The following is a 16,250-nucleotide window of genomic DNA, read 5'->3' as shown; positions in this document are numbered from 1 at the left end:
ACCCAAATGTCCATTAACTGATGAATAAATAGATAAAATGTAGTATATTTATACCATGGAATATTGTCCTTAGGTGTCTTCGAGGTGGTTCATAGTGACTGTCTTAGTTAGCTAGTGTTGCTATAACAGAAATACCGCAAGTGGTGGCCTTAACAGACCAAAATTCATTCTCTCACAGTTTAGGAGTCTAGAAGTCCGAATTCAAGGTCCTAGTTCTAGGAGAAGGGTTTCTCTCTCTGTTGGCTCTGGAGGAAAGTCCTTGTCTCTTTGAGCTTCTGCTCCTGGATGATCTTCATGTGTCTTGGCATCTCTCTTCCCCCATCTCCGCTCTCTCTCACTTGCTTGTTTAATCTCTTTTATCTCTCAAAAGAGATTGATTCAAAATACACCCTAATCCTGTCTCATTAACATAACAAACATAACTGAATCCTCATGAGCATAACCTAATTAACATAACAAACACAATCCATTCACAAATGGGATTATAACCACAGGCAGAGGTTAGGACCCTCGCTGAGGGTCTTCCTCTTTTTTGCTGACCTTCTGCTTTACCAAGCATGATGTCTTTCTCCAGTGACTGGTTCCTCCTGATAACATGTCCAAAGTACATGAGATGAAGTCTCGCCATCCTTGGTTCTAAGGAGCATCTGGCTGTACTTCTTCCAAGAAAGATGGAATATTATTTGGTCATAAAAAGGAATGAAGTGCTGATACACGCTATAATATGGATGAACCTTGCAAACATTACACTAAGTGAAAGATGTCAGTCACAAAAGACCACACAGTGTATGATTCCACTTATAAGAAATGTCCAGAGTAGGCAAATCCATAGAGACAGTAAGTAAATTAGTGGTTACCTAAGTGTGGAGGTGCTGTTAGAAAATGGGATGTGACTGCCAATGTGTATGTGGTTTTTCTTTGGAGTGATAAAAAAGCTCTTAACCACTACACCACCAGGGTTTCCCCAGGGGACTATAGAAGGGATGAATATTAGATGTGGTGCATTGAGGGTTACCTTTGAAGACTAGCTATCATAGTGCCAAAATGATTACTAATTTACATTCCCACCTGAAACACATTACAGGTCCACAGATCCACATCTTGTCCAATACTTGATATTGTAAAATTTTTACATTTTTATCAGTCAAATAGGTGATTTGCTTTCCCTGATTACCAATGATATTGAACATTTCTTTATATGTTTAAACGTATTTATATTAGTTTCCTATTGCTGTTGTGGAGCCCTGTCTGTGCAGTGGTTAAGAGCGCAGGCTGCTAACCAAAAAGTCAACAGTTTGAATCCACCAGCTGTTCCTTGGAAACCCTATGGGGCAGCTCTACTCTGTCCTATAGGGTCACTATGAGTCAGAATCGACTGGACGGCAATGGGTTTGGTTTGATTTATTGCTGCTGTAACAAATTACCATAAACTCAGTGGCTTAAAACAACACAAATTTATTCTCTACAATTCTGGAGGTTGAAAGTCTAAAATCAAGGTGTTGTCAGGACTATATTCCTTCTGAAGACTTCAGAAAGAATATGTTCCCTTGCCTATTCCAATTTCTAGAGACTGCCTGCCTCCCTTGGCTCATGGCCTCTTCCTCACATCACTCAGACCTCTTGCTTCCATCATCACATCTTCTACTTTCTAATTCTAACTCCTCTTGCGTCCTTCTTATAAGGACCTTTGTGATTATATTGGGCCCATCTGGTTAATCCAGGGCAATCTCCCCATTCAAGATCCTTAACCTGATCATATCTGAAAAGTCCCTTTTGCCATATAAGGTAGCATTCACAGATTCTTGGGATTAGGACATGGATACCTTTTGGGGGCCACTATCAGTCTTTTTTTTTTTTTTTTTATCAGTTTTACCATAGCATGTACATTTCCTGTACTGTGAAATTTGAGTTCATATCCATTGGTCATTTTTCTATCAGGTTGTTTTTGTTCTTCTTAGTGATTTGTAGGAGTTCTTTATATATTCTTGAGTCTAATTATCTATCAGATGTGTGTAATGTGAATATATTCTCCTAGTATTACCATGTCTTTATACTTTATTTAAGAGGTGTTTTGATGAACAAAAATTCTTATATTAAAAAATAAATGTTTATTAATTTAAATTTATACTCCATGTCTTTGATTTAAAAAACTGTTTTTCTAACTTAAGTTTTAATATTTCTATCATGAGATTTAAAATGTTATTTTGAATTTAAGTCCTTAATCCATCTGGAGTTTTGGGGGGAAAAAAGCTGTGTTTCTAAAGAGCAGGGTATGCCTCATCTGGAGTGAAAGGGAATGGATGCTCAGCCACAGATGACATCCTTACTGCCTTTGCAGAGGTTCCGGTCTGGTTAGGGAGAGGAGACTCACACAGTGATTGGGGATTGGAAAGGCACGGTACACAGAATGGGGAGCTCTAGGGTTAGTTCGCTGAGCCACAGATTGCCCACCTGGGCAGTGAGGGGATAGGACAAGCTGATCTGACATTGCCATGGCTTGGCAGACAAGAATGTATGTCACTGGATACTTAAGTGCAAGTATCAGGGACTTGGCATTTCACAAGACCAGCAGCAAGGGAGGGAGTGAGGGAGCAGGAAGATCCCCTTTAAGAAAAGACTCTCCACCTTACAAACTTCCACAGTTATTCTGGATAGGGGCAGCATTATGTGGCTTGAAAGCCAGACAGACCTGGATTTAGATTCTGATTGTAGTAGATGTTACTACACGGTGCCTTCCCCATACCTCCTTAGCCATTCCTGGTGGCTTCTTAACGCAAGCCCCTGGGATCTTCTACTTGAGGGCTTTCTCTGTACAGGACCAGACTAGAAAGTGCCAGGAGCAAGCAGCCTTCAACCACTGAAGAAATCCCCAGTTTCTTCATTCCTTTGATGGGACAATGGGTTGTATTCTGCACAGTGTCCCAAAGGTCCTGGTAGGGTCATGCTGCAGTTGCCAACACCGGTAAGCTGCTCATTATTGCATTTGTATTGGTTTCCTTCAGCTCTTTGATTCACCTTTCACCTTCCCTACTAATACTTCCTGGGATGATGTCTCAAATAGACCATTTGTACTCACCTTCTTATCTTAGTATCTGCTTCTAGGGAAGCCCAGCCTAAGTCTGGACCTTTCATTTCTTAGATCCATCTATTCTATTTCCTTGGTCAGGTCTCTTTACCTCTTTTAACCTCACTTTCATCTATAAAATGGGGATAATAGCAGTTACATCATAGGATAGTCACAAGGCTTAGTATTTCACTCAGACATAATAAGGGTTCAATAAATGTTGGTTCTTTTTTCTTTTGAGCTGTTTACTGGCCTGTAACATAGGTATCCTCCAAGAGTCCCTGGGATAGACATACCTCATTTAGCCTTAGCTGGGCAGGAAAAGACAGGCATCCTCAAGCTGGCCCTGTAGGTAATTGGATTATTGTTCCCAGCTCCTTGCTTCGTCCCTGTAATATGTAGAATTAAACCTTCCCGTCATGTCATGTGACTTCCCCTTGCGTCCTGTAAGGGAACATACCTCTCAGTGCCCTGTACATTAACTTTGGGCTTAGCCATGTGTTATGGATTGAATTGTGTCACTCAAAAATATGTGTCAATTTGGTTAGGCTATGATTTCCAGTATTGTGCAGTTGTCCTCCATTTTGTGATTTTCCTATGCGTTATAAATCATAATCTCTGCTTGTGGTTAAAGAGGATTAAGGTGGGATGTAACACCCTTGCTCAGGTCACATCCCTGATCCAATGTGTAGGGAGTTTCCCTGGGGTGTGGCCTGCACCACCTTTTATCTTACAAGAGATAAAAGGAAAGGGAAGCAAGCGAAGAAGGGTGCCCTCATACCACCAAGAAAGCAGTGCTGGGAGCACAGTGTGTCCTTTGGACCGTGGGTACCTGTTTGGAAAAGCTCGTAGTACAGCGGAAGATTTATGACAGGGACCTTCCTCCAGAGCTGATGGAGGAAGAAGGCCTTCCCCTGGAGCTGACAACCTGAATTTGGACTTCCAGCCTACCAGTCAGTGAGAAAATAAATTTCCCCTTGTTAAAGCCATCCACTTGTGGTATTTCTGTTATAACAGCACTACATGACTAAGACACCACGTGACATGCTTTGGCTAACAGCCCATCTGAGAAAAAGTTTTGAATATTATTGCATACTTTGGTTCAGGCTCTCTTACTCCTTCCATCCACCTTGGGAAAGACATGTCCCCAGTGCCTGGCACACAGTGTGAGTTAGCACTTATTAAATACTTGCTATATGTTGGGAACTGTCCCAAATGCTTTGTATGTGTTAAGTCATTTCATCCTTACAGGAACCCTAAGACACAGGTGCTTTTATCATCGTCCTCATTTTATATATGTGGAAAACTAAGTTCAGTGAGGATGAGTACTTTGCTCAAGCTTATGTAGCTGGGAAGAGGCAGAGACTGGAATTTGAACTCAGGCAGTCTGCCTTCTAGGTCCATGTTTTTAACCACAGCGCTATGCTACATCTCATAGTAAAAAAAAAAAAATAACCCAGTAGTAGGTAATCAGAAATACTTGTTGAATATGAGTTTGTCTGGATGGTTGTCACTACTGACAGCATTGTTCACCTTCCATTTAGCTAAATACAGTAGGCCCAATTCACTGGGACAAAACTAGGCTTGTGGCTTTGGACTTGAGCACTCACTCTGACTCAGTTGTTTGCCAAATAGGAGGCCTTGCTGATTCTCTTGACTGGGGAAAATGGTTTGTGGTCATCAGATGGGAATTCGAACATTTCTCCTGTAGTACCCACGTGAAATCAAATAACATATTGCATTGGGTAAATCTGCGCAAAAGACCTCTTTAAAGTGTTGAAAAGCAAAGATGTCACCTGGCTCGAGCTGTGATATTCTCAATTGCCTCTTTTGCATGTGAAAGCTGGACAATGAATAAGGAAGACCAAAGAAGAATTGATGCCTTGGAATTACGGTGTTGGCAAAGAACATTACATATACCATAGACTGCCAGAAGAATGAAGATGTCTGTCTCGGAAGAAGTACAGCCAGAGTGCTCCTTGGAAGCGAGGATGGCAAGACTTCGCTTCATGTACTTCGGACGTGTTGTCAGGAGGGACCAGTCCCTGGAGAAGGACATCATGCTTGGTAATGTAGAGGGTCAGCAAAAAAGAGGAGGACCCTCAATGAGATGGGTTGACACAGTGGCTGCAACAATGGGCTTAAACATAGCACCAATTGTGTGGATGGTACAGGACTGGGTAGTGTTTCATTCTGTTGTACACTGGGTCACTATGAGTTGGGACAGACTCGATGGCACCTAACAATAACAACCCACATGAACCACAAAGTATTTCTTTTTTTTTTTTTAATAATTTTTATTGTGCTTTAAGTGAAAGTTTAAAAATCAAGTCAGTCTCTCACATAAAAACTTATATACACCTTGCTACATATTCCCAATTTCTTTCCCCCTCCACGAGACAGCCCACTCCCTCCTTCCACTTCTCTCTTTTCGTGACCATTTTGCCAGCTTCTAAGCCTCTCTACCCTCCCATCTCCCCTCCAGGCAGGAGATGCCAACATAGTCTCAAGTGTCCACCTGAACCAAGTAGCTCATGCCTCAGCAGCATCCCTTCCAACCTATTGTCCAGTCCAACCCATATCTGATGAGTAGGCTTCAGGAATGGTTCCTGTCTTGGGCCAACAGAAGGTCTGGGGGCCATGATAACCGGGGTCCTTCTAGTCTCAGTCAGGCCATTAAGTCTGGTCTTTTTATGACAATTTGGGGTCTGCATCCCACTGTTCTCCTGCTTCCTCAGGGGTTCTCAGTTGTGTTCCCTGTCAGGGCAGTCATCGGTTGTGGCCAGGCACCATATACTTCTTCTGGTCTCAGGATGATGTAGTCTCTGGTTCATGTAGCCCTTTCTGTCTCTTGGGCTCGTTATTATCTTGTGCTCTTGGTGCTCTTCATTCTCCTTAGATCCAGGTGGGTTGAGACTCATCGGTGCATCTTAGATTCTACTCGGTAGCATTTAAGACCCCAGATGCAACTTTTCAAAGTGGGATGCAGAATGTTTTCTTAATAGATTTTATTATGCCAGTTGACTTAGATGTCCCCTGAAACCATGGTCCCCAAACCACAAGGTATTTCTTTATATTCCACGTGGATCCCAGACATTTCCTCTGTAGTCCTCAATGGGGGCCTCAGACCACTCTCCTGAAGGCCCATGCAAATTCCTGTATTTCCCCAGAATCTTCACATGAACCTCCAACATTACATGGACTTCAGACACTCTTCTGAAGGCCCCATGTGAACCCCTATATCTTTCCCATATGTACCCCAACATTTCTCCTATAGGCTCCATGCTTGATAACCTCCACAGGACTTTCCCATTAGTCATCTCATTGGCTCCTCCTCACAGCTGTGTAATTCAGCCATGGCCTGCATTACAATGAGGGTGGCCTGCAATGACTATTTGCAAGCATGTGGGTGAATCAGGGGCAGAGCCAACAGCAGAATCCAGTTGTCCTGCCCTGTAGCCCAGGACTGTTTCCTCCAGGGTGGTTGGCTGGCAGCCAGGTTATGCTTTCTACTAAGCTCCCCAAAGCCCCTGAGACTCCCTCCCTCTCTGAACTTGTTCTTGTCTGCCTTTCTTCACCCCTTGTCCCCTTTCTGTCCCAGCTGTGAGAGTGAGGCCCCACTCTGCGCAGGCCAGAGCCAGACAATGAGCCCTTATTCTGGGCAAAGAATCCCTGTAGTGTCTCTCACCCACTGATGCCCCTTTCCAGGCCCAGATTGGTGTGCTTGTGGGGGGTGGCACTGTGGAGGGCAGAAGCCATTGGTGGGCAGGACAGAGTGACTCTGACTGTGGAAATCCCAAAGGCAGTTTACTACGTAAACATCACTCATAGTAAATACCTGCCTTCCATCCCAACCCCCATCTCTCCTAGTGGATTTCTTTCAGCACGCCATAATTCTGGATTTTTAAATATTTACCCTGGTCTCTGCTCTCTTTAGATCTTTATCTCTGCATATCACTCTCTTCCATTCTTTTTTTCTGTGTCTCTTTCTAAGCCTATTTCTTTCTACTCCTTTGTGTAGCATGTCTATCCCTATTTTTGTCTCTTTCTCACTTCATCACACTCTTCTCATGTCTTTTTTTTTCTCTTCAAGTCTCGATGTGTCCATACCTCTCTATCTTTGTCTCTCCATGTTCCTATGTCTCTATGTTCATGGCTCTTCTCTCTTGTCTGTCTGTCTGTCTTTCCATAGATCTGTGTGTCCATATCTCTTTAAGTCTCGCTTCTGTCTCTCCAGGTCTTATCTCTGACCTTCCGTCCTCTGTCCTCTCTCCCTTACCCTAGACCTGTGGATTATAAGCCTCCTCATACCAGGTTCTCCTGCTCGCAAAGCTCTTTCTCCTTCCTTTCCGGTACGTCCCAGAGGCTCCTGGGGTTGGCATGTGGGGTTTTACTCCCCAGTATACAGATGTGGAAGCTGAAGCGCCGGCTGCTGGTGCCAGGCCCTCGTCTCTGGGTATCTTCCTTGCACACACTCGCCGTGTTCCGGGCCAGGTTGTGCTTGCCGATCACCTGATCCCGCCGCTGGCCGGGAACTAGCACTTCGGACAGCTCCCGGGATAGGTAGGGGCGGCGGGGCCTTCTCGCGAGCTCCAGAGGAGCGGCCCTATGGCTGCAGCAGGAGTATCGCGAGAGCGTCTGCGGCAGGCCGCGGCGGCGCGGGTGCGCGAGGAGGCCGCCGGAGGCGCGCGCGCGCTCTCCGGCCCCAGCCCCGAGCGGCTCGCGGCCGGCTCCGCGCCGCATCGTTCGGTGCATCGCCTGGCAGCGCAGTGCCGCGGCCTTTTGGCAGCCGAGCGGCCGCGGCGGGTGAGTCCCGGGCCTGGGAATCCGGAGGAGGGTTTTGCAGGTAAGCTGGGCGCGGGGCGAGAGGGATCGCTGGCTCCAGCCTTGTACCCACTACGCTCCACCTTTGGATGCAGGGGGCAAGCTCCGCTGCTGGAGAGGTGGGAAGTCGGGGTGACCTTTCCTGTCTGGCGCCGGGAAAGATCACCTGCGGCGCCCCCAGACTCTCTCACCCCTAGATCCCTCAGAGGGAACCGGGGTCTTGGGTGACGTCAGACCTCTGGATTCTGGAGCCTGGGCCTCGGGCCCTCCATCCCTCCCAGCCCCACCTGGTGTTCTCTGGAAACTGGCCTCCTCCTCCTGGGGATGGCGCACGCGGCTGGGAATGGGGGCGAATGGGGGTGGGGGAACTGTGACCCTCTTTGGGCCCTTCCCCACAAGAAACGCCTGCAGGTGGACCCAGGTTGTATCCTCACCCCCCCCCCGCCCCCGCCGGAGTGAACGACCTTTGGACGCCGAGTCTGAGCCACCTCAGGGTTGCGGGGGGATGGGTGCACTGGCCTTGAGCCTGGCCTCCACCAGGGCTTCAGGGTGGTGAGTTGGAGGCGCCGGATGTAGCTCATTCTAGCGCTGGCAGGAGCCAGTCTTGAGGATGGGGGTGAGATGTTTGGGAACCGACGCCTGTCCCTGCCTCTAGGAGGTTCTGGTTGGGGGGTTGGGGGAACCGAGAAGAGACTCGGGTTGAGTACTTGCCATCTCAGGCGGTTCAAACCGGTAATACCCCAGCTTTTGGATGGGGAGATCCGCGAGGGCCAGGCCGACTTGCCCACGGACACAGGAATAAAGGGAGGCAAGAGCCAAAGAGGAGACTTTCTGGAGGAAGATGAGACTTGGATGAGAGAAGAGGCAAGAGAGGACATTCCAGGGTAATGATAAGGGGAAAGGTATAAAGGTGGGAATGAAGCACTGCTTTGGAAGAGCCAGGTCTGTGAGCCTAGCCTGTGACTGTGCCGAGGTATCAGGTATGGGGAAGTATGGAGAATTTTGCAACTTGTGCCCTACCCGTTCTGCTTCCACAGTGCAGTGCCCTGAAAGCAGGAGATGGTTTTTGCAGGGGCATGATTGGCAGAGAGAAGTTTTGTCTGGGGCTACACAGGTCTTGCTAGTTTAGGGCTAGCCATTGGGGCAGATGATCCTGAGGGTAAAGCCTTCAGAGTTGAGAAAAGCGCTCTCTCTGTGAATGGGTTACAGAAAGAGGGTCTTAGGTCTAGCAAACCCCATGGAGAGTTAGTGAGGCCCTAGAAGGGGTGTTCTGGATTGAGGCCTTGGGATCTGTGGCTCTTTCTTTAACATTTCTCTGGCTACCTGGGCACCTCTGAACAAGTTGCTTCCCCTCTCTGGGTGTCCTTGCCAGCACCTTCCTCTAGGGATGAAATAATAGGTCTAAGTACTGACCTCCCTTGAGGAAGCTGCTTGTTCTAATTTAGAGCTTCCCTTCCAGATCTTCTCCCTCTTCCTTTCCCTTTCCTCCCCCCTCCCCCTGCTTCACTCTCCCTGCTCCCCCCTCCCCCCACAGCATTTCCCCTACAGGCTGCACTTCCTTCCCTGCTGCCAAGCTGGAGTCTCTGAAGGTTTCCTGAAGAAGTGTGGTGCAGCTGGATAAAAGCATGCCCTGGGCTTAGCCTGATAGGGGGAGGGCATCAGTTGCCCCACTCCCACACTTAGGGAGTGTGTCCAAATCTTCGTCAACAATATGGATTGACTGAGCTCTGAGTCCGGCCCTGTGTTGAGTCCACCAGCAGTGAGGGGGTGAGGAAGAGATTGGATGAGAATGAGTGAACACGTAGTACCCAATCACTGGCTCGGTATTTAAGCAGTGGGCTGTAGAGCAGTGATGTCCGGAAAGGCTTCCCAGAAGAGGTGGGATGTGAGGAAATGATGGGCCTTAGAGGAGCTGAAAGGGCTGCCGGTTTGGGGGCACCTGAAGCAGAAAGTGTAGCTAGATATGACCTGCCTGAAGCTGGATTGTGTAAGAAAAAGGTCAGCCTGTGGCAGAGAAACAAAGGGTGGTGGGGTGGGTGGTTTATAGCTGAATGCCAGGCACAGGATCTGTAGGGGGCTACTGAAGAGTCATCAGTAAGACAGTGATGATATGGCCAGGAGACTGCCATTTTCTGAGGATGATGCATAGTTCTGGGACTTCAGGGATGGGGATATGGGCAGTGGGTGGGATGAGGGAACCAGAGGTAGACCAGGAGGGCGAAACTTCCGTCTTAGCAGATAGGCTCTGGGTAGGCGGGAAGAAAATGTCCATTTCTATGCTAAGGGTGATGGGCTCCTGGTTGGAGGAGGGAGGACTTGGTGAGCAGGGAGCCCTGGAACTGGCCCCATGTCTCTGGCGTGATCTTGGCTTTCTTCTCTCTGCCGTGAACCTCTCTTCCCCATTATGGGAGTTTCTGTCCTCCTAGCTTCACAAGAAATAGAATAAATTACAGTCTGAGTTTCTTGAACAAAATTCAGGTGGTGTTTATTATCTTATTGATAAATAAGGAGGTGTTTCCTTAAGTCTATGAGTTGGAATCAACTCAGTGGCAACGGATTTGGTTTGGTTTTCCTTAAGTCTGCACCTCTGGGGGCAGATGTAGCCCCTGACTCCCCTCACCTTATGAAAGACTTGATTGGGGAGCAAACTGCTACTTCTCCTCAGTGATTGCTGCCTCCCTGAGGTGCACACACACATACTCACACAGGCACACATGCACGTACATACAGATATATAACACATATGCTGAAGTACAAAGCCTAGCCCTGAAATAAGAGAAGAGCCTGGGGCCTTCCATCACCGTGTCCCCAGCCTCTTGTGGACCTCCCAAGCCCTATTCTTTATACCAGGGCTTCAGTCTGGTTTAAACCCCTTCTGAGAATTCGTATTTCTCCCCTAGACATACTGAATCAGAATCTACATTTTTAACAAGGTCCTCAGGTGATTTTTATATATAATAAATTTTGAGAACCACTGCTCTACTGGTGGTTCTCAGAACTGGTCCATACCCAGCTGCATTAGCATCACCCAGGAACTTGTTAGATATGAAAATTCTCAGCAGGGGTTGGAACCAGAACAAACTGGCTTGAAGCCTTGGCTCTGAGCTCTGGCTTCTCCTGCAATGAGTCATCCATACTTTGCTACACTGACTTCTCTGTAACCATGGGCACATCTTTCAGAAACTGCAGGACCAGGGGCAGGGATCAAGATGCAGCCAGGGTTAGGAAGGAACCCCCTCCTTTGAGCTTCCTGCACTCCTGTTATTACTCCCCTCCCTCCTGTCTTGTTTTCCTGGAGGACTTTTGTGCTGGGCCATAGTCTCCCTCTTTAGGTCCCGTTGTCTCATGGGAGGCAGTGCCTCCTTCAGTCACCCTTTCTACCAGCCTCACCTGCATCTGGTCATCATTGTCATGTGGCCACCTCCGAAATTGTAAACTCCAGGACCCTTTTCCGATCACAGTTAACTTATACTTTTCCTCTGGGAGACCTCTGGTTCTCTGACACTTCCGTTTTTTCTATTCCATGGATTGCCACCCCTTCCCAGTCCTTCTTGGACCCCATGATCTAGGATTTTAACTATTCTCTGGCCTGTACTCTCAGCTACCTTGTCACTTGGCCTGTGTGTCCTACATCAGCAGCAGACCCCCAGCTCTGAATTCTACACTTGGAGTGTGCAGAGCTTTGGGAGACCATCACATACCAAGGCAGACTTCTGCTTCCATGCTGGTCTCTAACCTCCATCACTTCTAGAAACCCTTCCCTGTGTTCCCACCCAGCTCCCCATTTCATTCCATAAACGGGGGTATTCCGAACTGGACCACCCTCCCAAAGCCTTTTACTCCCTTAGAGGGTAGTTGGTGTATGTGTATGGGAAAGTGGGTTACACCCATATTTCCCCACTTTTCTCACATTCCAGTAGGAAGAGTTTTCCTAGTCTAATACCCCCCCACTCAGTGCTATGAATGCCAGCCCTTCCTGTCCCCTGAGGCACCCTTGACCATCGGTTATTTCCTCATCTACTGTATCTTCAGCCTGTCCTTGTTTTCCTTAATACCTTCTTCCTAGTATATAAATATGCTCAAATCTCCTAACCTGGAAAAATCTTTCTAACCCTATGTCCTCCTCTAGCTGCTGCCATTTTAAACCTATGACTTTGTCTTATTACAAAGGTGGTATTTGTCCATTAGAGAAATTTTAGAATAAAAAGAAAACAAATAATTTATAATCTCACTATCAAGAGAAGATGACTACCGTTAACCTTTTGGCATATAGTATTTCAGTGTTATCACTGATATTCTCTGTGTGTGTATTAAAATTTCAGCCAAGCTTCTTGAAAGACTAGTCTATTAGGTTTGTCTCTTCCTCTTCCTCATTTTTTGGCAGCCTGGCCTCTACCCCACCATTCCCCTGAATGTGTGGTCTCCTCATTGCTGAACCAGCCTGGGTCACACCTGACTGCTTCGTTGATGGCCACTGAGATTGTTGACACAGTTGACCAGTCATTAGAAAGATTGAGATAGATCTGTATTCACTGACATGAAGAATTTTCATGAGATATTGTTCTGTGGAAACAAATAAGTTACAAAAGAGCACACATAGAATGATCTCATTTTTGTTGTATGCACTTTCATATACACCAAAAAAACAAATGCTCTCCAGCCCCCCTACAAAAAACCCTAAATGCCAAACTGTTACAAGGGTGGCTTCTGAGAAGGTGGATTTTGGAAGGACTTTTACTTTCTACACTATGCAGTTTTAATTAAAAAAAAATAATTGCAGACATTATTTTTATGCATAGGTAAAAAGCGACATTTATGTTATGAAAAAATTGAGGCTATACATATATGTATATATGTGTGTGTGTACATATGTATATATATAAACCACGAGGTCAGTTCTGACTCAGAGCGACCCCATGCAGTTTCCAAGGCAGTAAATCTCTACAGAAGCAGACTGCCACATTGTTCTCCACTGGAGCCTCTGGTGATTTCAAACTGCTGACCTTTCGGTTAGCAATCAGGCGCTTTAACCGCTGTGCCACTAGGACTCCATATGTATATATTATTGTGGTAAAATGAACAAAACATAAAATTGCTTTTTTTTTTCTTTTTTAATGACTTCCCTGCCATCTTCCCCCTCCCTCCCATCTCTGTAACCACTAGTAAACTTTGGTCTGTATGTATTTGCGTATGCTAGCTATTTTATATAAGTGGGATCATATAATATTTGTCCTTTTGTGACTGACTTATTTCACTCAGCACAATATTTTCAAGGTTTATGCATGTTGTAGCATGTATTCAGTTCATTTCTCTTTATGGCTACATAATATTCCATGGTATGTATGTACCACATTTTGTTTATCCATTCATTTAATGATGGACATTTAGATTGTTTCTAAAAATTTACCATTTTAACCATTTAAATTGTACAATTCAGTGGCATTTAGTAGAGGCTATATTTTTTAAAAGAAGAAGAATAGAATCCTTCAATGGCTTCTGTGACTCTGAAGAGAGAGCCCAAATTGTGCCCACAGCCTTGAAGGGCAGGATGACCCAGCTGCTTCCCGCCTTTCAATCCTATATTTGCCTCTCTCTCTCTGTTAAAGGGGTGGCTTCTGAGGTGGATTTTGGAAGGACTTTCACTTTCTACATTATGCACTTTGAATTAAAAAAAATTACAGATATTATTTTTATACATATTTGAGCTTAACCCTCATTCCACCTCTTTCTGTTCTTTCAGTGTGCCATACTGTTCCTCTTCTGAACTTCACATATGTTTCCCTGACTCCCTCTTTCCCTGGACAGCTCCTATTTATCCTTTAGGACTCAGCTCCAAAATTACCCCTTCCATGAAGCCCTCCCTGGCTCCTTCGGTACAGACCAGGGTGGTATCCTTCTGTGTTCCCACAACTTTCTGTACCTGCTCTCCTAGAGTGCTTCTCAGGCTGTATTGTCATTGCCCACTGACTTGGCCGGATCCTCTACTCTTTCCTCCTCCCTCTCAACACTCAACTTGTTTCCTGTATTGCAGAGAAAATTGAAGCCTATATACGGGAACTCCCGCAGCGTCCCTTCCAAGGCCTCAAACCTGCCTACATCTGCTTCCATCCTGTTTTCCTTCTCACCTGTTATGACAGAGCCTTGTCCAAGGCCTTTCTCTTGCACTAAACCTCTGTCTCGACTGCGATTGCAACTTTTATCCAGAGCCTTCATATCTCCAGCTTATTTATTAAACAACCCTCAACCCCAGCCCTCTCTGGATCCCATATCCCACTCAGGTAGCACCCTATCTCTGTTTTCTTCCTAGCAAGACTTCTTCAAAAAGCTGTTTACACCTTCTCCTCTGAGCTTACCTGTTTAGCTTGATCTAATTTGTGTGTTACCCCCATTGCCCCCCCCCCCAACCAAAACAGCTCCTGCTGGGATCACAGATGACTTGCTGTTGCTGAGTGTAATAAACACTTCTCAGGCCAGTCTTTTTCATGCTGGGCCTCTCAGTGGCTTTGTTATATTTGTCCACTCTGTCCTTGAAACAGTCTCTACTCTTGGCTTCAGAGACTCCGCCCTCACCTGCTGGTTTTCCTTCTGCCTCATTGGCTCTTCCCTCTTATTCTTTGTCAACTCATGTTCTTCTACTTGACTTTTCTTTTTCATTTTTTGAACAGGTTACACATTTATGAGATTCAAAATTCAAAAAAAGTCCCAAATTTCATCAATTCTAAGATAAACATTTTGATATTTCTGAAAACATTTTAATGTCTGTGTCTTAAAATTTTGGGGATTTTATGATTATAATTTGGTGGTGTTCTTTGGGTAGATAAAATAATGATCTATCTTAAAATTGATGTGTCTTAGATTAGATGAAAATGTTATAAAGATATATAGTAAAAATTCTCCCTCCCACCTGCTCCATATCCATTCAGTTCCTTGGTCCTCCCAGGGAGCCACAATTTTTTTTTTCCTTCATATTCTACTAGTGATTCTTTGTGCATATATTAGCAAATACAAATTATATTTATATATATATTTCCCCAACTTCTTATTTAAAAAATTTTCAATGCTATAAGAAGTTTAAAGAACACCTGTATACTTTTCACCTAGTTTCACCAGTTGTTAAACATTTTGTATTATTTGCTTATATATCTCCTCAGAACAAAACCACAATACCCACAAAATTTAACCTTGAACAATGATGTGTAAAATGGTGATGTCAGACCTAATCTCACTTCAAGGGGGTGGGAAGGAGAATCAAGATCAGCATCAGCCCAAAGCTGATTCCTTTGGAGTGGAGGTCAGACATACCTCCACTCTCCAGCCTTTTTACCAATTCCGAAACCAGCCATCCCTCTCATGGCACTCTCTACTTTTCTGTTGAGTTCGATAATTCATTGCAATGACCACACAGAACTCACAGACCATACTCACAATTATGGGATTTATTAGGGAAGTAATAGGTTACAATTCAAGATCAAGATCAACTTGCAGGTAACAGTAACAACTGAGGATACACTTCTTTGATCAGGACAGCTTCTTCTCAGCCGCGCCTGCAGGTAAGCCTGTGCCTCTGGGCTCTGCATGAACTTGGCCTCTGCCCTGTTGGGAAAATGTTAGAACTCTTTAGCTCTGCTGATAAATGCCCAGAGGTACCCCACTCCACCAGCAAGCCTTCTGCTGGAAGGCACTCAGCTTTCTTGCTCCATGGGTCATCAAGCACACGGTATCTGCCTCACTCTGTGGGCTAGAAAGCCCACTGTGCTGTCTTGTGCCAGTCTCCTGGTTCTTCTGCTGCCATTTCTCTGCCACTGGACTCTGATACGTTTGTCACCACTTCTTGCCATCTGGTGCTGTCTTTAGCATTACAGCTCTGTCTGTCTTCTGGGTCTAGGAGGTTCTCAGCACAGGGACAGCAGGTCCAAAGGACATAAGCTGCTCCTGGCTCTTCTTCTTGGTGGTAGTGAGGCTCGCTGGGATTGACTCTTTTTAAGCCTAGTGGGGTGCCAAAACTGACCAACACCTAACAGGGGTTCCATGTTCCTAATTTACATTAGCAGACTGTCCGATCCCTGCAAGGGTTCCATGCACTTTATTTGCGTAGTTCCACCCAATCATTTCATGGAAGTTACAAGACCAGGGCTAGAAAGGCCATGTAAAAGTGATTCATTGTACCACGATGTTATCTATTCTGCAGTCTATATTCAAATTTCTCCATTTTTCCTAAAAATCTCCTTCACAGATGTGATTTTAAGATCCAGGATTCACTAAGGGATCACCCATTGCATTCGGTTCATGTCTCATTAATCTCTTTTAATTTAAATCTGTTTCTCTACCTATTTTTGTCTTTCATGACATTGACATTTGTCTT

This window comes from Loxodonta africana, chromosome 13 (genome assembly GCF_030014295.1).
Source record: "Loxodonta africana isolate mLoxAfr1 chromosome 13, mLoxAfr1.hap2, whole genome shotgun sequence".
Lineage (NCBI taxonomy): Eukaryota > Metazoa > Chordata > Mammalia > Proboscidea > Elephantidae > Loxodonta > Loxodonta africana.
This window is presented reverse-complemented; position numbering follows the sequence as displayed.